The 22,192-nt window shown below is 41.7% G+C and overlaps 1 protein-coding gene and 1 pseudogene across 8 annotated transcripts in view; both read right to left on the bottom strand.

Moving 5' to 3' along the window:
- Positions 1 to 22,192, bottom strand: part of MTUS2 (microtubule associated scaffold protein 2) — a 507,260-nt gene that overhangs the window by 381,265 nt on the left and 103,803 nt on the right. The gene's annotated exons all lie outside the window — the stretch shown is intronic.
- Positions 1,404 to 21,826, bottom strand: LOC118928337 (coilin-like; annotated as a pseudogene).

Below are 22,192 nucleotides of genomic sequence, written 5' to 3' on the forward strand. Positions count from 1 at the left end.
TTTAAGTCTGTGTCCCAACCGTCTACTTCTAGAGTCACTGTCTGCCCATTTTCCCCACAGTGGTCCACGTTCTAAATGGCCCATTTCTTCAAATTCTTGTCCTAAAACCAGGAACCTGATTCACAGAACCCTGGAGCTGAAGGGATGTGCAGAATTTCTGACCCAATTCTCCCCTTGGCCTCACTCCCCCAGAAGTAATCTACACCAGTGTACAAGAACCTATCACAATCTTCCAAAGACATTTGCACTTTTTTAAAGTTGAATATTAACCCAAAGGATTATGTGATTCATAGACTTCGAAGAAGTGTGAGCAATAAAAATGAAACCATCTAGCCCATCTACAAGAAGGTATTTTAAAACTGGGACGCCCATAATAGCAGGCGGACGCCATCGTAGGCCTGTCCCCACCACTGATCCTGCGAAGCCAGCACTGCTTCTCCCAGCCTCGACCTCCGCCTGTGAGCTTGCAGAGCCACGGAGAGCTTTCAGGAATTCACAACAGCCTCCGGGGCAGCATGGGACTTCTGGGAGCACAGGTCAGAGAGGAAGGTGAGGGCGGGGCAGCCACGTACATTTAATTCCGGGGTTTACAGAGGGCAGGGGAGGAGCAGGGTGCTGTAGCCAGTAGAGCAGCTCTAGCAGGGGTCTTGGGTCCTGCAGAAAAAGGCACCCACCAAGCTAAAATTCCCACTCTCTTACAATTGGTCTAATAAAGGCCAATGTATTGGATTGAAGTATCTTAACACTTTGGGTGATTTTAAATGAAAAAGAGACAGAGTAATGAGACCATAAATTTCTTAAACCAGCTGTGAGAAAAACACGTGCAACTATTCCCCAACCACCCCTCTCTCCTCTTCCACCCAGAGCCCCACCTGATAAAGTCACATTCGACGTCTTCCCTCCGTCACTCGTCAACCCAGTATTATAACCAGAGACTTGTTAAGAACAGGAAATCTACACCCATGGGGCAAAGCTCCGAAGATGGAAGGGTCCGCCTAGTGTTGACAAAATCCAAGACCCCTTCTTCTGTCCCTTGTCCCAACGTTGCCCCAACCACATTATTGTCCTCACAGACGGACATACTTCCTTCCAGAGTTAGTCTGGGCATATTGTGCTTTTACAGACAGGATTAATACAGCAGGCAAAGTTTCTCCTCCCATCCTCTTCCCCTATCTTAAAAGAAAGTCCCTCCCAGACCGCATAAAGCTGCCATCGTCTTTGTAACATCCGATCTCATGCCACTGTATACATATAACCTAATTTAATCATTTCTTCACCAATAGTCATCCAGATTGCCTCCATTCTATGCATACTTCCACTGACTTTATTCTGCACCTCAGTCCCCCTGCCCCTGGTCACAACAGCCACGTAACTGCTCCCCCTGGACTCTTACTGTCCCCCCACTAGTCGTCATCCACTAAATGACAACTGCATCCGTAAAATTCTTCAACAGCCACCACCACGCACTCTGTGATGGCCAAGCTCACCGGCACATTATACAAGGCTCCTGCAATGGCCCAGGCATCGTAGCCAGATCGGTTTAGTACTGCCAAACTGTTCGTAGCCATCCTGCAACAGCTGCTCCGTGCCTCACTGCCCTTTCCCATGCTGTGCCCGCAGCCTGGATCATCTTCCCAGCTCATCTCAGCCTTCGGGACAGCTCTGCCACACCTGCCCGGAAGACGTCTCTGAGCGCTCAGAATGGACCATGAGCTGCCACGGCTTCCTGTGCCTACTTCAGACTTCCCTTGTGTGATGTCACAGTCCTCATTTCCCAGCTCCCCTTCCCTGCCCTGTGAGCTGCAGGAGGGAAGGAATTCTGCCCCTTTGTAAGTGAAATACAGCAGGTACTTACTGCAACCAACTCGTAGAGGAACAAAAGAAAGGCTGTTTCAGAAAGGCGAAGGTGATCAAGATGGTACTGTGCCTCTGTTTTCTCATTGCAAAAATTAGGGATAATGATATTTTCACCATAGGGTTGTGGTAAAGATTCAATGAGAAAACATGCATCCAGGGAAAAACAGTGCCTGGCATACGGAAAGCACTCAATAGATGCTATTAAAAATGTGTTGAGAAGGAAGATTGCAGAAAAGACCTTCATGCTGGTTGGCCAAGCTGTCACCGTGGTCTTTTCAAGAACTGTCCCCCAGTGTGAAGGCAAAGCTGAGGGGCATGGCTGCAATTCTGGGCACGGGACTAGAACCTCCCACTGGGACAAGAGCCAGAAGACACCGCTGTGGAGTGTCACAAGAGGAGCCAGGAGAGGACTGAAAGCACTGACCCTGACCAGGGTCCCGCTGACCTTGCATGTGCCTCTGTGGCCAGGCCAGGAGAGAAGCAAGATGATGGGAGGAGCGTGAGAGGCGGCTCGGGAGAAGGGCCAGGTCCTCAGCTGGGGCCTGCGGATCCAGGAGGAAAGGCAGCTCTGAGTTTTAGAATCAAGACCCTTACACGTCAGACCTCCGTGGCTCCGGCTACTAGGGCTGGAAAGGGCTGTGGCTAAAACCCCAACCCCCTCAACCCACAGTAACAATCTCAGTAACATGCTGCCGCTGCCAATCCAGTCAGGCTACCTACTGAGTTAAGTGCGGAAGGGTGTTAATTGTTCTAGAATTTCCTCAGCACTGCAATTTCCTGGGCTTGATCAAATGCCCCATATGGAACTTCATTTTCTTCCTTTATGACTGAAGGATTATCACTCTGTCCTCTCATTTCCCCTAGGGAAGCAGAGGCCCAGATGGGCCAGCCCCCATTATAGGATTTTCCAAGAGCTATGCATATTTTCTTTGTATACACAGCTTTGCCATTTGTTACTCATTCTACCGACTATCTAATCTATTAATGTGCTGAGCTTTCTTTATAAATCATAAATTATCTATGTGGCATTTTGGTGCACAGTAAAACTGTCAGGCTGTGACATGTGTACAGTCCTATGCTGCAGAAATTTCCTTTCACTATGATTCCTAAGAAAATAACACAAACTGACAAACAGTAACTACGTCTTTTGACTATAAGACTGTCAATTCTAAAGGAACATACAAGCTATACATTTCCATCATTCAACAAACATTTATTATGAAATTACTATATAACAAGACTGTGTTAGGTGCTAAGGGACAAAGATGAATGAATGTGATTCGGCATTTCACAGCTCCTTCAACCCCTACTGGTACACCTCGTCGGGGGAAACAAGTACAATACCAAATTAGGTCAGAAGGAATCAACCTTAGTATTTATGATTTTTAAAATTTCAGCCATATCACAATTCTGTTCTCTTAATACAGAAATCGCACATCAGAGGCCCACAGTCTACATTCAGATAGGGTTTTCTTGGTCTTAACTGGGTTTTTTACAATGTGGGTCAGTATTTTTAAAACAAACCCAAGAGATTCCACAAAATTAAACTTACACTTTCTCTTGGAAAGTGTCTAGCAACACTGGAGTCATATTCCCACAAAACCAAACCGCCCTCCGGCAGAACCACAGCTGCCATTCCGGATCAGCCATGCCCTCTCTGGGATGACCCCTGCCCATCACCTCTCAATCCGAGACCCTGCGGTCGGCCACCACTTCCCCTCCCCGTTAATTCTCTGCAATCACACAGACGTCAAGGGTGGAAAACACAGGACAGACTAAGAAGGCAGCCCAGCACACTTCACTGGGTTCCATAAAACTGCAGGCTGCAGAGGGCATCTATGCTCATCCTCTGCCCAAGTGCAGCCAATGGGTACACTTAGCAATACCATTCCCATCACATACTGAACAGCACAGAGCTCCGTAATTACAGTCTCTGCCTAAGATTGAAGTCCTTAGCATCAGATATCAAAAATAGGAGATATTTTTCACCTTCCTTCTTCCTTATCAAGCAAGTAAGGCCCTCAGCCTCTACTTTGCAGTTGCCCTAGTTTTTTTTCTCATGCCTATCCAATACTGTTATAAAATAAAAAAATAAGCTTTCTCCCCTTTCATTTCCAACACTTAGAAATGACTTGTTCTCAGTCTCACTAGTAATCAGGAAAAGCACACTGAAATTACAATTAGCGACCCCTGTCACAAAAACACAGGGCTAGAATGAGGTAAAACAGGAAGAAATGCTGCCGGTAAGATAAGTCACTTTCAAGAGCAATTTGGCAACAGTCAGTAAAGTTGAAGATGCACATACCCCCTTGACCCAGTGGAACGACTTGTAACACATGCCCTAGAATGGCAGCTTTCAACCTTTTTTATACTATGACCCTCCATAAGAAATATATTTGTCTCCATTACCCAGGGAACCTGCATACATATACATCTAACTAAAAGTTTAATGACACAACTTATCCTTACAATGTTCAATGCATTTTGATATTATTTATAGCATGTATAATTTATGACTAATCTGTATTGTTATTATTAATGTGGGTTTTATTGATTTCATGATCCATTAACGTGTGACAGTTTGAAACACACAGATCTAGAGGACCCCTCTCACATGAGTCCACAGAAATCTTGTGTCAAGTCAGACATCTTGTTAGGTCGTTTGCTCAGCAGACAGGCAACATGAAATTTCATATTCATATGTTCACATCATAGAGCAATGAAAATGAATAAACTAAATCCAGGCATCCATATTTTGCTAAAGCTTTAAATTAATGTTAAGTTTTCTTCTTAAAAAAAAAAGTAAGTTACATATTCAGAATGTATGTAGACTTTAAACACAAAACATAGAAACTGTTTGTGCTTTTAGAATTATTTACAATTGGACCCTTTGGAAAACTAAGATCACTTGGATTTTTGAACATTGAAATGTCCTCCTTCCAAATGCATCTTGCTTATTCTGAAGCTTTGGTGGCTGCAATGCTGCTTGACGCTGAATAGGCATGATTTTAGCTGACTCCTTGCAAGGCCACCTGCTAAAATGTAGAGAACTTCGCAGGGACCAATTAATTCATAGATTAATGATGCTGTTCTCCATGGTGGGGGGTCCTGGAGGATTGCAGGGTCACTTCCTCAGAGAGGTGGATCATTACTGTATCCGTGACTGCTGTGACCCCCAGGCTGGCCCCTTCCCCACACATCTCCATCTGCGGACAATATTCTCACACCACCAAAGAAGCTTCATGCAGATCTAAAATTCTGAGCATTATTCAACATCGGTTTGGTCTACGCAAATATTTCTTTCTCTTCTATAGTCAGTCTATATATATATAGTTGTAACACCCCCAAACTCAATCCTGCCTCTCTCTTGTGAAATTTGGAAGTTCTCATTAATATTAACATCACAACTCTAATGTTGGACTTCACCTTGGCTATTTATTCTTGACATCAGTGTTAGCAGGAATTGTCTAGCATCACTGTTTGCATGCAGCACATGAATTTCATCCTTTATTTACAAAGGAAGTTTTGGAATCACTGAAACAACATGACAAATGGGCTAAGAACACCTAAGTGCATGTCCCATTTTGGCCACATGGAGGCTTTCTGAACTTTAGCAGTCCCTTCACCGTTTAGGACCCGTTTCTTTATACTTTCTCACATCTTTAAATGAGAAGTAGATGAGCCCATGTATATGGGAAGTTCTGTGTAAAAAAGAAAGCATTATGAAAACATAAGGTAGTTATTAGTGCCATTAGCAATAAACATAATGTCTGTACCCCATTATAGAATGCAACATAGTGCAATTATATAATGCAAATAAACATCTGAGATTGCTATTTCCATATTTCCTTATTTGTATATTGGAGCCCATTCAATTTGGGTATAGCACTTATTGCTAAAATTCTAATAGGTTTAACAAGGCCCTCAACTATTAATTTGAATGTTTTATTATAATTTGTTTTTCAGCCTGAGAGAATAGGCACTTAGTTTATTTCTTAGAAGAAGAACGTGAGGATTCCTTTGGATGTTTCTGAGGCCCTGGCTCACTAGAGGTGGTGCATGGAGTTCTATGCCAAAAGCATAGGATTAGTCTTCCTCAAGAAACAGCTCATTTTGGTGTGTGTGTCAGAAGCCCTGGATTATGGTCTGACCTCAACTCATCAATATTAAAGAAAAAATACTACTACCAATGATCAGTATAGTGTTATTTTAGAAATCTCTAAATCCAAATATCTTTAAAATGTTTTCAAATTCTTGAAATGGTGAAGATTTCCCATCACATTTTTAAAATTCCAAATCCAACACTAATCTCTACTTTCTGACGTGTGTGTGTGTGTGTGTGTGTGTGAGTCAGGGTAAGGGAATGTGTCATATTAATTTGTGAGCAAAATCCATATTAAAAGATGAGTGAGTGATGTGACAAACTAAATGTTAGGTGCTGCTCTTGTACCCACTTGCATTAGCCACCCCTTGCCAATCACAAATCCACACGATCCAGTGCCACGCAGGTACCTGTCTCGCTGGAGCCTGCCCTCAGCTGGGGCACAGTGGGACCGGTAGCTTTGAGCATCTCCTGTGGCCACTAACACCTCTCAGGCCCCAGAGCAGGGTGTCTGCCCAGGACTGTGAAATAAAGGCACCCACATGCCAGCAGGTGTGCAGCCAATGCAGGAGGTGGATGTTGCATCCAGGGACTTGGGGCCCATCCAAAGCAGGGACACTAAGGTGAGCGACACGATGAAGTTTCCAAATCCTTCCTCTCCGATAACACAAACATAATCATTTCTCGAATGAAAGGTTTCCCTGTAGGGTCAAGTCTCCATTTTCCTGTTTCTTTTCCTGTTCTACTTCATGGTTCTAGAGCAGAGGCAGGCGAAGGGTCTTAAATATTTTAGGCTTTGCAGTCACATGGTCTTTGTCATGGCTACTCTGCAACTTCGTTGAAAAATAACTTTATTTAAAAGTTTGCTATCGTGAACTGTAGTTTGGGGAGGCCTGGGGAGCAGGGAGATATATTTGGCCTTTTTTATTTTCTTTTGCTTGGTACTCTCCAGGCCTTTTTCCTCTTCATTGGATTTTGTTGCTTGTGATTTTTCATTTTACCACATAATTTGAGTATTTTAGATGGGAAAATAATTTAATTTTAAAACTTTTTACATTTACTTTAATTTACCTTTTGATAGAAATATATTTACATTTTACATACTTTGAAATCAGTTACATTGAGTTTTTTTAATCCTTTAGATGATGGGAAATGAGCACAAGTGGAGATTGTTTTAGAAATAGAGGTTACAAAAGTAGAACTCAGAGAAGAAGAAGGTTAAAAAATTTACAATCTTCAAAGAAGCAATGTGCTTAAATTTATTGAATGTTAAAACAAGTAATCAGGCTCCTAGATAACACGACCCACATAAAATCCATGAACAGAACATTACAAATTCTTTATTCAATAAAGATTCAATTCCTGATCAAAGCACTAAAACTGATCAAGAGAAGTGTCCACTTCAAGCCCAAGTTCTGAAGTAGTAAGACGAACTCTGTCAGGAACCTTATATTCTTTATTAAATAAAGATTTAATTATACCACTGACCCATAAATTCAGTCAAACTTGATGTTTTTCTGACATTCACTCAAATAAAAATGTTACGTTTTCATTTTGCCACTACAACAATATTTGTCAAACTAAAGGAAGAGAACATATTTAACCGGCTGTTACCTCAATTTATAACTTTTAACTGCATAAGCGTATGGCATGAGGCCTCCATTTGTACTTTGTCCCAGCCTTATGGTAAAAAAACATACTTTTGTTCACCCAAATAACGAAAAACATACAAACATTAAAAATTAACTTGTGCATACCATTTTTTTGTAGAAAATGATATTTGAAATACAATGTTAGCTAAAAAAAAATCACTACCATAGATACTTTATATTTAACTATGCAACAAAGAGAGACTTGAAGAGATCTGAAGGCATGACACTGTTCAGTGGTGGCCTCATGGCTAATTTTTATTTACTGCATTTTCCAGTGGTATAAATAATGAGCCATTATTTAGATAACCAAAAAAGCAATAAATGTTATTTAAATAAATAACAAAGTGAAGTATAGTTCTTTCCATGTCTCCAGCATTTTCATGTTCATGTATGTTTTTTATATGATGTTTATAACATATAGGAACCATGACCATATAATTCCTTTGAAACAAATTGCTCTCTCCATATACACCGACTCCTAAATCCCGGAGCCCACGCTGGGCTACTTTTCTCGCGATGACAAAAGTTTTGCACAGATTGTGTCATTTGGGTGGCACGAGCCAATGTGTGTGAAGGAGGTGGCTCGGGAAAAGGGAAATGAGAATGGCCATGGGGCTCTACTCAAGACCCCAACTCCATTCATATCAGTTTCTAACGCCAGGAGCACACCAGACATGGCAATGCTTTGGGCGAAGAATATCTAGAGTGTCACCCAACAATATGAGAGGCTCTTCATGATAATGACGGTGCTGATGGCAAGGATGACATAGAAAGTGATGCTTTAATTCCTTCAGTCTGTCTTTGATTGGGTAAATCAAGAGTTCCTAAAAGATCACAGCTTTCTTCCCTTGTTCTTCTATTCTTCTAACTAGCAAAACTACAAGAATACAAGTGGGGGTAGAATACATACTATGGTTTATTTAATGAATCATACTTAACACTTTCATACTTTAAGCCTTCCTGAAAAGCTCCTGATGGATGAGCAGACAATTTCAGCAAATGCCTCCCTCCCCAGTTACAAACAGGAGCATGTTGGACACATGATATGAATATGGCAGCCAGGCTCGGTGTGTGCTACATGTTGAAAGCAAAAGAAGTTAAATTTTGTTTGTAATAATCCTCACCTTCATGACCTATGAGGCTACTGACTCCTGTCCATAATGGGATTAAGGTGATAACAACTTACTTGAATTACATTATTCACACACTGTAACTACTGGCATACTTCTTCAGAGATACCCTGGGTTCAGTTCCAGACCATTGCAATCAAGTGAATGTCACAATAAAGCCAGTCAAATATGAACATTTTGGTTTCCCAGTGCCTATAAAAGTTATGTTTATGCTATACTATAGTCTATTAAGTGTACAATACCATTATGTCTAAAAAAATAACAAACAGACATACCTTAATTAAAACACACTTTACTAAAAAATGCTAGCTATCATCTCAGCTTTCAGCAACTTGTAATCTTTTTGCTACACAGAGGGTCCTGCCTCTGTGTAGATGGCTGCTGAAATATCAGGTCGGTGGTTGTGAAGGTCGGGGTGGCTGCAGCCTTTTCTTAAGATAGGACAACAGTGAAGTTTGCTGCACTGATTGTTCCTTTCATGAACAATTTCTCTGTAGTATTTTATGCTGTTTGGTAACATTTAACCCACAGAACTTCTTTCAAAATTGGAGGCAATCCTCTCAAATCCTGCTGTTGCATTATCGGCTTAGTTTATGTCATATTCTAAATCCTTTGTTTTCATTTCAAAAATCTTCACAGCATCTTCACCAACAGAGTCAAGAGTCTCTGCTCATCCATAAGAAGCGACTCATCATCCATTCAAGTTTGATCATGAGATGCAGCAATTCAGTCCCATCCTCAAGCTCCACTTCTAATTCTAGTTCTTGTGCTATTTCAGCCACATCTGCAGAAACTTCCTTAAGTGTTGAACCCCTCAAAGTCATCCAGGAGGGTTGGAATCAACATCTGCCAAATTCCTGTTAATGTTGACATTTTGACCTCTTCCCATGTATCATAAATGTTCTTAATGGCACCTAGAATGGTGAATTCTTTCCAGAAGGTTTTCAATGTACTTTGCCCAGATCAATCACCATATATGGCAGCTATAGCCTTACAAAATGCATTTCTTAGATAGCAAGACTTGAAAATGCAAATAACTCCTTGATCCATGTGCTGCAGAATGGATGTTGTATTAGGAGGCCTGAAAACAACACTCATCTTGTTGTACCCCTCCCTCAGAGCTCTTGGGTGACCAGGTGCATTATCATGAGCAGTAATATTTTGAAAGGAATCTTTCTTTCTGAGCAGTACACCTCAACAGTGGGCTTCAAATAGTCACTAAACCATGTTGTAAACAGATGTGTTGTCATCTGTTTGTTGTTCCGTTGATAAGTTTCCTTGTTGCATGGACAGAGCACAGGCAGAGTAGACTCATCATAATTCTGAAGGGCCCCTGGATTAGTGGAATGGTCAGTGAACACTGTTTTCAACTTGGTCACCAGCTACATTAATAATAAGAGAATCAGCCTGTCCTTTGAAGCTTTGAAGGCAGGCATCGACTTCTACTCTGCAGCTATGAAAGTCCTACATGGCAACTTCTTCCAATAGAAGGTTGTTTCATCTACATTGAAAGCCTGTTGTTCAGTTCAGTCACCTTCATGAATGATCTTAGCTACATCTTCTGTATAAATTGCTGCAGCTTCTCCATCAGCATTTGCTGCTTCACCTTGCACTTAGATGTTACGGAGATGTCTTCTTTCCTTAAACCTCAGGAACCAACCTCTGCTGTTTCTTCAAATATCTCTTCTGAAGCTTCCTCATCTCTCTCTCTGCCTTCATAGAACTGAAGAGAGTTAGGGCCTTGCTCTGCTTTAAGTCTTGGTTTAAAGGAAGGTTGTGGCTGGTTTGATCTTCTATCCAGACCACTCAAACTTTCTCCATATCAGCAGTAAGACTTTCGCTCTCTTATCATTCATTTGCTCACTAGAGTAGCACTTTCAATTTCCTTCAAGAATGTTTCCTTTTCATTCACAATTTGGTTAACTTTTGGCCTAACTCAGCTTTCAGTAGTCCTTCCTTACTAAGCTTAATCATTTCTAGTTTTTTATTTAAAGTGAGAGATATGCAACCCGTCCTTTCCTTTGGACAATTAGAAGTCACTGGAGGGTTACAAGTTGGCCTGATTACAGTATTGTTGTGTCGCAGGGAAAAGGGAGGCCCAAGGACTGGGAGAGGATGGGGGGAGTGGTTGGTTGGTGGAGCGATCAGAGTACACACAACATTTATGGATTAAGTTCCCCGTCTTCTATGGGCATGCTTGGTGGAGCCTCAAAACAATACCATAGTAACATCAAAGATCACTGATCACAGATCATGACAGCAAAAATAATAATGAAAAAGTTTGAAATAGTGTGAGAATTACCAATATGTTGACACAGAGGCACGAAGTGAGCAAATGGTGTTTGAACAATGGTGCCCGTAAACATGCCTGATGCAGGGTTGCCCACAAACCTTCCATCTATGAAAAGCATAGTATCTGTGCAACACAACAAAGTCAAGTGCAATATAATGAGGTATGCCTGTACAGTGCCTGGTGTATTTGGAGGGAATTTCGTGACAGTGATGTCTAGAATACAGAATTACAACTGTAATACTATGCTGCCAGACCATGGTACTAGTGTTCAGGATTTACTCACATTTACCAAACCTCATCAAGGGGAATTTTGCTACTATTCTCACTAAATCCACCTTGAATAGATTTCTTCTGAGAAAGATTATCCCCCAAATCAAGAAACACTGCATAATTTGTAAACTTCCTAAATATTTCAGAATGAATATTATTTCCACAGGACATAATGGTTTGTGATGCCAAGCCTTAAACAACTTTTGAATTCAAGAAATGTTCAAAAGAGGATAACCAATTCCTGAACTAAAAGTTAATTCAAACACCAAAAGCAAATTATTTAACGTTTTTTAAAAAATGTAATAATTTCTGAATCAAAAGATGTGCAAGTAAACTAAACATCTTCAAGTAAATCTCTAAAATAAAAAAACTGTGACTACTGGACTCCACTCCTCTAAGCAGCTATAGCACTTTCTAGGAATTAATAACTTTTTGCTATTTTGGTGTCGATACAAAAAAGGGTAAGGTCATTCCTTTAATTTACTAAGCACTATTTACAGGGCATCATAAAAATAACTATGTGATTGAAGGCTCCCGCATTTACTTGTTACTTTTTTTCACATTATTATTTGGTTAGCAATGGTAGGGGAAGTATAAACATTTGGCTTTTACCAAACATACTAGGATTTCCTTTGTAAATACACCAGTTTTAAAGCACTAGTTAGCCAATGAGATGGTTAATTTTGCATATCAACTTGGCTGGGCTATGATGTCCAAGTTTTGGTCACAGACTAGCTATTGCTATAAAGATATTTTTTAGATGAGATTAACATTTAGATCAGCAGACTTGGAGTAAAGCAGATTACCCTCTGTACAGTGTACTCTTATCTGGTCACTTGAGGCCTTAAGAGAACAGACTAAGGCTGAGGAAGACAGAACTGTGCCTCCAATCTGCCTCCAGATTCAAGCTACAACGTCAGCTTGTCTGGATCTCCAACTGTCAGCCTGCCCTGCAGATTTCAGACTTGTCAGCCTCCATAGTCCCATCAGCCAATTCCGGAAAAATCTCTCTCCCTCTGTGTTTGTGTGTGTGTGTGTATGCATACATATACATATACGGACACATAAATATACATACACATATGCACACATATACATTTGTATGCACACACATCCCATTGGTTCTGTTTCCCCTAACACGGCCAAGCACACGGGCACGCAGTTCAGAACTGTAGGAATTCAATGCAGAGGCTTCCGAGCGTGCTTCCTTGCAACCAACATTATGACCCATTATGCACCTCAGACAGGCATCACTGCACACCTAAGACAGGTGGTCATGAAGGGAAAACATGCCAGAAAGGCCACTTTAAAATCCAAACACAGAGACTCATGACCTCAGCCCACTGATTACAAACGTAGGCACCTGAGCAAATGATGCAACAGCCACACTGCAGCTTCCCTGAACAGTGAGGAGGCACCTGCTACCACTCCTGCCTACCTGTGCAGGCTCTAAGCACGGTCAGGCGGACTGAGAGAACTCTGTAAGCTCTAAGGAAGTGGAACATTGACAGGAAGGGCTGGAAGGGCTCAGGTAATAAATCACAACCACCTGCTTGAACCTCATTACAATGATGCGCTTTATAACAAGAGACTTGCCACTTTGTTACTAAAACGGAAAGTGACACACATATGCCACGGGGTGACTGCGATTACTATGCTGCTCCTCAGCTCAAGGGAGCAATCACACACTGACTGCGTGTTTCTAAAATGGGCGCCACATCAAAGCTGGGAGAACATATGGGGCTCTCGGATAGACATGCACAGCACAAGACCCTGCCAAGATGAAGGCAGTCTGAGCTCAGGGACAGAGAGAGTCTATTCAGAAATGTACACGCAAGAGAGGCCAGCCACAACGACGAGATTTGGGACTGGGGATATTTGTGTCCTTCTAACCCAAAACCAGGTGTTAAAAACACGGAAAACTCCTGTATGCAACTAAAGCCCAGACTGGAACCTGCCTCCCTTCATCTGAGACACAAGCAATGCACAGAAAGTGGCAACAGGACTGTTTACCTTAAGGATCAGTTGTAACTCTGTAGACATACCTACAGTCACTGTCCTTTGTCACTCATTCAAAAAGCACCTACCTCCTAGATGCTGGGAACTGCTTAGGCATTATGACCTCCGTAGTGACAAAGCCAAGACTGGCAGGTTTGAGAAACATTTCTCCAAAGGCATACAAAGGCCAACCGGCACATGAAGAGATGCTCAGCATTACGAATCATCATGAGAGGCAAGTCAAAACCGCAATGAGATACCATTCCACACTTGTTAGGATGGCGATCATCAAAGAAAATCTACTGGCAAGGATGGAGAGAAACTGGAACCCTGTACACAATCGGTAGGATTGTAAAATGGTACAGCCTCTATGGAAGACAGTAGAAAGAGTCCTCAAAAGATTAAAAACAGACCCGCCATATGATCCAGCAATCACACTTCTGGATATTTATTCAAAAGAACTGAGAGCAGATACCCACAGAATGTGCACCCACATGTTCACTGCAGCACTGTTCACAAAAGCCATGACGTCCCCTCAGCTGGTGAATGGACACAGAAAATGCAGTATATACATATAATGGAATGTTATTCTGCCTTTAAATGGAGCAAAGTCCTGCAATATGGACGATATGGATGAACCGTAAGGATGTTATGCCAAGTGAAATAAGCCCGTCAGAGAAGACAAATACAGTGTGGTTCTGTGTACATCAGTTCCCTGAAGAGTCAAACTCCAGAGCAGAGAGTAGAACGGTGGTGGCCAGGGGCTGTGGGCATGGGGAACGGGGAGCTACTCATCAGCAGGTATTGCCTCGGTTAGGGACTTTCCGGTTCTAGTTCCACATTCAAGGAGCTTGGAAGTTGCTGCTCTGTCCTAACAAGTAAAAGCCTGGCAGGCTGAAAAATCAACAGCTCTTCTTGGATCCATAAAGAGGGGAGGATACAGGGCCAATCTTGGCCGCCCCCCCAAAGACTGGAAAGACAGCCAGGCCAACACCGCTCCTGCCAGCAGAGACTCCTGAGCAGAGACCACAACAGGAGCCGACGCCAGGTAGGGACACATGAACCATGATTCATGAATTGCCACAGGCTCGGTGCAGACAACTCTGAGAGTTAAAGGCCACGGGAGACCAAGTCTTGGGGGCCTGCAAAAAAAAATGCTGTGAGATTTACCTTCAGGAACTCAGCCAGGTCCCCACAGAAAATATTAGAGAAAAATTCTCTTGTGTTTCCCTGCAAGGGAGGGGAAAAAGAACATTTTGAAATAAGCCAGAGCCCCTCTATTCTTAACAAGGTCTTCCTTCAGGGGAAACTACTAAACCCAACTGGGGTATCGGAGCCTGACCTGGGAAGGAAACAACCAACTCCAGCCCCCTCTAGCCTTCCACATGGGAGAATGGAAATACAGAACCCTATCTCACTCTAGCCTCCTGTCCAACCTGAGGGAGGGGGAACATCCTCGTGAAGCTCACAATCCAGAGACACAGGCTCGCAAAACCACTGCGACCTAATCATAAGCGATAGCACGCTTCTCCTCCCTTCACTACACCGCATCACTAAAGCCCAATTTTACCAGGTACATCATGTCTGACTACCAAGAAAAAATTACAAGGCCTACAAAAAGGCAAAAACACAGTGCAAAGACACAAGAGCAAGCAGAACCAGACAGGGCAACGACGCTGGAATTATCGAACCAGGAATTTGGAACAACTAAGATTAAAGTGCACAGCATATGAGAACAGATGCACAGCGTTAGCAGAGAGATGCAATCCTAAGAAAGAACTGAAAAGAAACGCCTGAGATCAAAAACACTGTAACAGAAATGAAGAGTGGCTTTGATGGGCTCATTAGTAGCCTGGATACAGCTAAGGAAAGAATCTCTGAATTTAACATTTAAATCAGTAATTTCAAAAGCTGAAAGCAATATGAACCAAGCTTCGGGGATGCAGGATGAGTAAGTACTGGAGCTCTACTGGACACCATAGTGCTGGTAGTTCACAATGCTGGATCATACGCTCAAACATTTGGTAAGAAGGTTGAGCTTGTGTTAAATGTCCTTAGCTCTGTAAGAAAAAGGAAAAGAAACATAAAGCTACAATGTTGGCTGTGCTGATGGGCCGGATTTTATCTTAAGTAGTATGAGGAATGATAAAATTCTATACATGTTCAAAAGCTCTCTTAATTGCTGCAAAGCCCCACTTATAGGAACAGGTTTGGAGACTACCTTGGATTAGAGTGACAGTAGGAAGGAAAGAGGAGTTGTATTTTTAAAGTAAAGGTAATAAGACGTGGACTGTTGGTTTAGGCAGTGAAGTGGACACTGTAGACATGTACTAGAATGGGATGAATGAGGAGGAACCATTGTTTGGGAGAGAAGAACTGAGAACACTACTTTGCAAATACTAATTTTGAGATATCAGACAGCCAAGTATAGGCATCAAGTAAACCACTAGCCAGGTAAGTGTGGAGCTCAGTGGACTGGCTGGAGGCTAGAGATTAAGACCGCAGAGATGGCGTGACTTTTATGATGACGACCAGGGCCAGGTCACATGGGACAGTGGAAATGAAGGCCAAAGAGGCCACAGTTGAGCCTGCGCACACCCCAACATTCAGAAGCCGAGCTGTGGAGACTCGGATGTAGCCATGAAGCAGTAAAACCAAAGGTGACCAAAAAGGCAAGGTACAGTTCGTTAACGGGGAGGGAGTGGGCTGTGGTGTACATGCTCCTGAAAGAACAAGATGACAACAGAAGTGGCCCTTGCAGGTGCCAAATGGAAGGTGCTGGTGAACTGGGCAAGAACAGTAACCATGGAGGGATGAGCCTGGGGGCTGGCCCCACCGGGGCCCGGAGAGAAGGGGGCTGAGAAGGTAAGGACAATGTCTGCAGATGCTCTCAGAAAGTCCCCCTGCAAAGGGGAACTGCAAAATGGATGGAAGGAAAAGGGGACCAAGAAAGCAGGTTTGTTTTGGTTTTTTAAAGGACATATTACAGCATGTCTGTGTGTTCTCAGGAATGATAACGTAGAAAGGGAGAACTCACAAAGACCCCAGCAGTTTCTCAGGACGTTCACCTATAAGCCAGAGCCCCCTTCCCTGAGACACTGACCACAGGGGTCAAGAGGCAGTGTGCAGAGACCCTGTGTCCATGAGACCAGGAGTTCTCACATGGCTCTCAGCATACCTGTGGAGGACAGGATGAGTTTGGGTCAGCTTGAACTTTCCTTGAACCCTGATCCCAAAATGTTGGTTCACTAAAATCAGCCATTTGGGGTATATTCTACAAAATCGTAATAAATGTAAGACTGAGGCCAAAGGAGACCAAGAAATATCAGCAAACAAATGAGAGATTCAAGAGCTACGGTGAACAATGGCACAGAAACACTGGCTAGAAACGGAAAAGTACCTGGGGTCTTTTTTCTTTCTTTCCTTTCAAAGAAATAGTAGCATTTCCCTAACTCTCTGGTGTCCTGACATCCACACATCTATGTTAAAGGTATAACTGGAGGATATATAAAATAAGAAATGGTCGCAAGAGGAAGACTTCAAATTCAAGAAATAAAGAGCCAGAAAAATGTGTATTTAAGTCTAAGTGGCTTTATTATTTTTAAAATGTTAAGGACACTCTAAAACTAATATCATAGTAAACTATAATATGGGAAATATCAAGGGGTTGGGGTCAGAACAGTGTGGGATGTGGGGACAGAAGAGAGGTGAGAGCTTATCAAGATTCTTGACTTGATTGGTAGAAGGCTGCATTTGATATTTTTATAAGAACAAACATATTTTAGCACTGTATAAACTAGTACAGTCTTTCTTGACAGCAATTTGCCCAAATATGTCAAGAGATTTAAAAATATTTATTCTCATTAAGGCAAGAATTCTACTCCTAAAGCCTTAACCTTAAGAAAACAATCAGAGGTGCAGCCAAAATACATACTCAATGATGTGAATGGGAGTGTTATTTTAAATAACAAAAAATTATAAACCAAAATGACTGAACATAAATCGTTTTACCTTTATAGTACAGAAGGTTATACAACCATTGAAAATCACATTCTTTTTGTTGTTGTTGTTGTTCAGTATGAGTTTATTTAAAAATCTGCAAAGCTGAAGGAGGAACATGATCTTTTTGTTAAGGTGATTTTCATAGTATATATTTAACCACTTCAGCTTTGTGTTTATTAATAACAGAAAAGGAAGTTTCTGCTTGAAATCCTCACTCCAGCATACTCAATCAGGTGCTTGGCATCTTGAAGCAAGGTAACACATTCCTTGGTCTGACTCATAGTGGATCCTCTCACCCAGTGGGACACCCGTTCCTCCCTAGGCACACACACAAGGTCTTACTCTCAACTGATCTACACAGGCCCTGAGAAGCCTTAATTTTAAAGTTGGGAAAAATGTGAAAGGATTCCTTAACTCACTGCCTGCAACAAACTCAACTACTTGTTAATTCCTGATAATTCCAAGTATAAAACACTTGAAATTTCTAAGGTGTTCCATATTTAATAGATCAACTCAAATGTTAAAAAATTAGGTCAAGTAAACATGCTTTCATGTTTAAAATGTTACTTAATAAGACTGAGACAAGATATGCAGCACTTTCTTGCACTTAGTATTATAAACTCCTACTGACGATGGCTCCCTGATAGTCAAAAAAATAAAACAAGGGAAGAATTCATATATACTGGTTTATAGCAATGCTTGCAGGGAATGTCATGTTTTAAATTTTGTTACTGAAATTAAACCTGGGAGGGGGAAGAGAAAGGTCTACAAAAACAACACCCATGTTATTTTAAATCATGAGGTAGATTTTTTTCCTATGCAGTAAAGTGAAGATAACAAAGAATGCATGCATCTTTCAAATCTTTCTTTAAAAAAGTTTGGGTTATAGTCACTTTCACAAACAAGACATTTATAAACTATGAGGTGGAGAGGTCAAACTAAGGCAACTCTGAACTTGGTGGGTTATTCGGAGAGTCAACAGTCAGTCTTGGATCAATCAACTATCTCCAAAAATCAGTGATCCTCAAGGGCATTGTGGGGTATCATGATTGGTGCACATGGTGTATGTGGGATCACAGGGAAGACAGTGTAGCTCAGAGAAGACAAACAGGGACTCTGTGGCATCGTACTACACTGATGGACAGTGACTGCAATGAGGTGTGGGGGGGACTTGATAATAAGGGTGAATGTAATAACCACATTGTTTTTCTTGTAAAACCTTCATGAGAGTGTATATCAGTGATCCTTTTTTCCTGCATCACAGCAGGAAAAATGTGAAACTCCACTACCTCAGTGCCGTTTTCATTGTGATAAACCAAATCAAATGTCCCAGGTTCTTTCACAGCAGGTAAGGGTGAAAGAATTTCTATAGCTACTTGCTGGGTCTCTGGATTGTGGCTTAATATTTTTCCTTCCTTGTAGTCAGAGACATCAGGAGAATAATCAGATGTTAGTTCCAAAAGCTTAAATGCAATCTTTTCTCCAACTTGAGGAACAGCTACTAACAGAGGTAAAAGACTGTAATCCTTCCCGTTTGTCTCACCTGGATTCTGAGTAACAAATGTGTATGTTACCACTTCATTTAACTGCTGCTGCTTCTGAAATTCAGCATTTCTATTTAAAATCGAGGAAAGAGCACGTGCTTGTCCTTGACCTCTCCCCCGCATGCCCCAACCCCTAGCTCCGTTCCAAGAAAGAAGGTCCTCTCCTCTACCCCCAACTTCTTCCCAAACTGCTGGGGAGCATCACACAGGAGGGCCAGGAGCCTGTCTGCCACCCTCTGACTCAGACTACTTTGGTGCAGCAGTGTTTGGAGGCTGAGATGATGGGCCTGGGCCTGGGCCTGGGAAGCCTGTGAAGAGGCCTACTGCCTTCTGGAAACCTGCAGCAGGCTCCGGGGCGCTCTTTAACATCACACGTTGGTCACTGACTTGCAACTAGAGTCTGAACTAGAAGATGATGCTCTGGTTACCTTGCTCTTGATGGGTGTAGCGTCAAAGCCAATTTTCGTAGCCACTTTGTTTGCAGTTGTGTTTCCTGTAGAGTCCTTCTTCGATAACTCTGTTGAAACTTTCTCTGAGGAATTTCTAAGCTCCACAATGACACTGCCGAGCCCATCACTGGTGGGTTCGTGATCGGACTCAGATCCTCCTCTGAGGAGGAACTGGGACTATCTTTTGCATGGACCCCCCCACACATACCAACTTTCCCTCTGCCCTTAACAAGGCTGCTTCTAGCAGGAGAACCTTTTGAGGGACTCCAGTTCTGGACAGTCCATTGTTTCATTGCCTGTGCTTTAGAAGACTTTGGATTCTTGGTCCATTTTTTATTTTCACATTTCTCCTTTTTCTTGGGTGATTTCCTTTTGGTCGCTTCTTCATCACCATCTCCTACATTACATGCAGCTTTGTTTTTTTCCTCTTTTTTTCCTCACACTCGGATGTGTGGTAGATTTTGGTTCTAGATCCAACATCGTCTCATTGTTCTTCTCTTGACTCTCTCAATGCTTCTTTGAGTTTCTATAACCTGATTCGGTCTCTTCATCTTCCTCCAACTCAAATGCCCACTTCTTTGCTTTTCTAGGTAATAAGTGAGTACTGTCACCATTACTGATTATCATGGGATTCCCAGCATCTCTTTGCTCTTCTGATTTAACTGTGAGGCAGTCGCTGTCTCGTACCGGGTACGTGCTCTCGGTGGGGGGCAAGAGCCCTCCCTCCAAACAGAGGCCCAAGAGGGCCCCAGAACTGAAGCCGAAACGCTGACCGATGAGACTGATGAGATCCGTGACTACTCGGCACCTGTTCAAGTCGACTGGAAGCCAGAAGGCCGTGCAGGGCGGAGTGGCCGGCGGTGGGTAACCAGACTGAAGCCGTAGCCTGACCGTCCTGGAGGCTGCCGCCTCGCTCACTCAAAACTCCCATTCTTAAAGGCTGCTTAACAAAGTGAGAAAACTCTCACAACACAAAGTTAAATAAAAAGGTATGCCACAAAACTGTTATCTTAGTTGATTTCGATTTTGTAAGGTACAGAGTAAAAAAGACTGGAAACAAACGCATCAAAAAGTTAACAAGTGATTTTCCAGGTGGTGAGATTATGGACGATCTGCATTTTCTCTGGGTTAATCTGTTTTTCCCAATTTATTGACAATGAACATTTTTATAATCAGAGGTTTTATAATTTAAACTTTTAACTTTAGCAGAACGGTAGGAGAGGGAAATGAGTAGAAATACAATGGAGTAAAATAGAAAGTCTCTAATATCTACTTCCTTCTGTCCTCCATAGTTTCTGATGAGCAATCCAGGGTCATTTCTGATTGTTTTTCTGTCATTTCTCTAAGGCTACCTCAAAAATTTTTTCCTTATCTGTTGTTTTCAGAAGTTCTGACTAGGCTATATCTTGGTGTGGATTTATTTAGGTTTATCCTATTTAGAATTCACTTAGATTCTTGAATCTGTGAATATATGTCTTTTGTCAAATTTAGGAAGTTTTTAGCCATTATTTCCTTGAGTACTTTTTCAGCCCATCCTATCTTTTTTCTTCTCTCTTTCTGGGATTCTGATGACATAAATGTTAGATCTTTTCTTAAGAGTCCCACAGGCTTAAGGCTTAAGACTCTGCTAACTTATCTATTTTCTCTCCACTGTTAGGCTGAACAATTTGTATTATTCTATCTTCCTCACCTCCATTCTTCTGTTGAGCCCATCCACTGAGTTTTTTACATGAGTGTGTTTTCGGTACTAAAATTTCCATTTGGTTCTTTATATTTTCTATTTCTTTGTGGAGACTTTCTGTGTGTTTTTTTTCAATAATTTTAAGTGTGTTTGTAACTGTTTGAAACATTGCGTATATTTATGGAGATATAATTTGCATACCATAACATTTACTCCTTTAAAGTGTAAAAATCAGTAGTTTTAGAATATTCATAGTTGTGCAACCACACCCCTACCTAATTCCAGAATATTTGTCACTACAGAATGAAACTCTGCACCCATTAGCAAATATTCCTCATTCCCCTTTCTATCTAGTTCCCATAAAACATTTCTGTCTCTATAGATTTGCCTATTCTATACATTCCATGTAAATGGAATCAAATATTATGTAGCTTTTTTGATTGGTTTCTTTCATTTAACATAAAGTTTCCAAAGTTCATCCATGTTGTAGTATGAATACTACTTCATTTTTTTCTATGGCTGAATTGTATCACCTTATATGGATATATGACATTCTATTTATCCACTCACATTATTTCCATTTTTTTGCAATTGTGAGTAATGCTGCTACAAACATCCAGGTACAAGTTGCTGTGTGGACTTGTATTCTCAGTTCTCTTGGGTACATACCTACAAGCAGAATGACTGGGATGTAGGTAACTCTGTAATTATAAATTTTGGGGGGAACAGCCATACTGCTTTCCAAAGTGGCCATAGCATTTTATATTCCTACCAACGATGTATGAGGGGTCCAATTTCTCCACCTCCTCCCCAATAGTTCTTATTGTCTGGTTTTTTACGATGGCCATCCCAGGGGGTGTGAAGTGGCAGCTAGCACTGTTTGGATGTACATTTCCCTAATGACAGTGAACTTCTTCTTGTGTGTTGTTGATCTACTTTTATGATGGCTGCTTTAAAATCTTTTTCAGATAATTCTAACATCTGTCAGTTCAGTACTGGCATCTATTGGTTGTCTTTTTTCTTTCCGTTTGAGATCTTCCTGGTCTTTGCTAGGATAAATGCTTTTTTATTGAAAACTGGACATTTTGAGTATTATGAGAACCTCTTATTTAAACCTTCTGACTTTCTTCTGGCAGAGGAGTGTGAGGATGCTGACAAGTAGGGCTAGAAGTCCAGGTTCACCGTTTAGCCACCATGAACCATGGAGAGGGTAT

Source organism: Manis pentadactyla, chromosome 2 (genome assembly GCF_030020395.1).
Source record: "Manis pentadactyla isolate mManPen7 chromosome 2, mManPen7.hap1, whole genome shotgun sequence".
Classification (NCBI taxonomy): Eukaryota; Metazoa; Chordata; class Mammalia; order Pholidota; family Manidae; genus Manis; species Manis pentadactyla.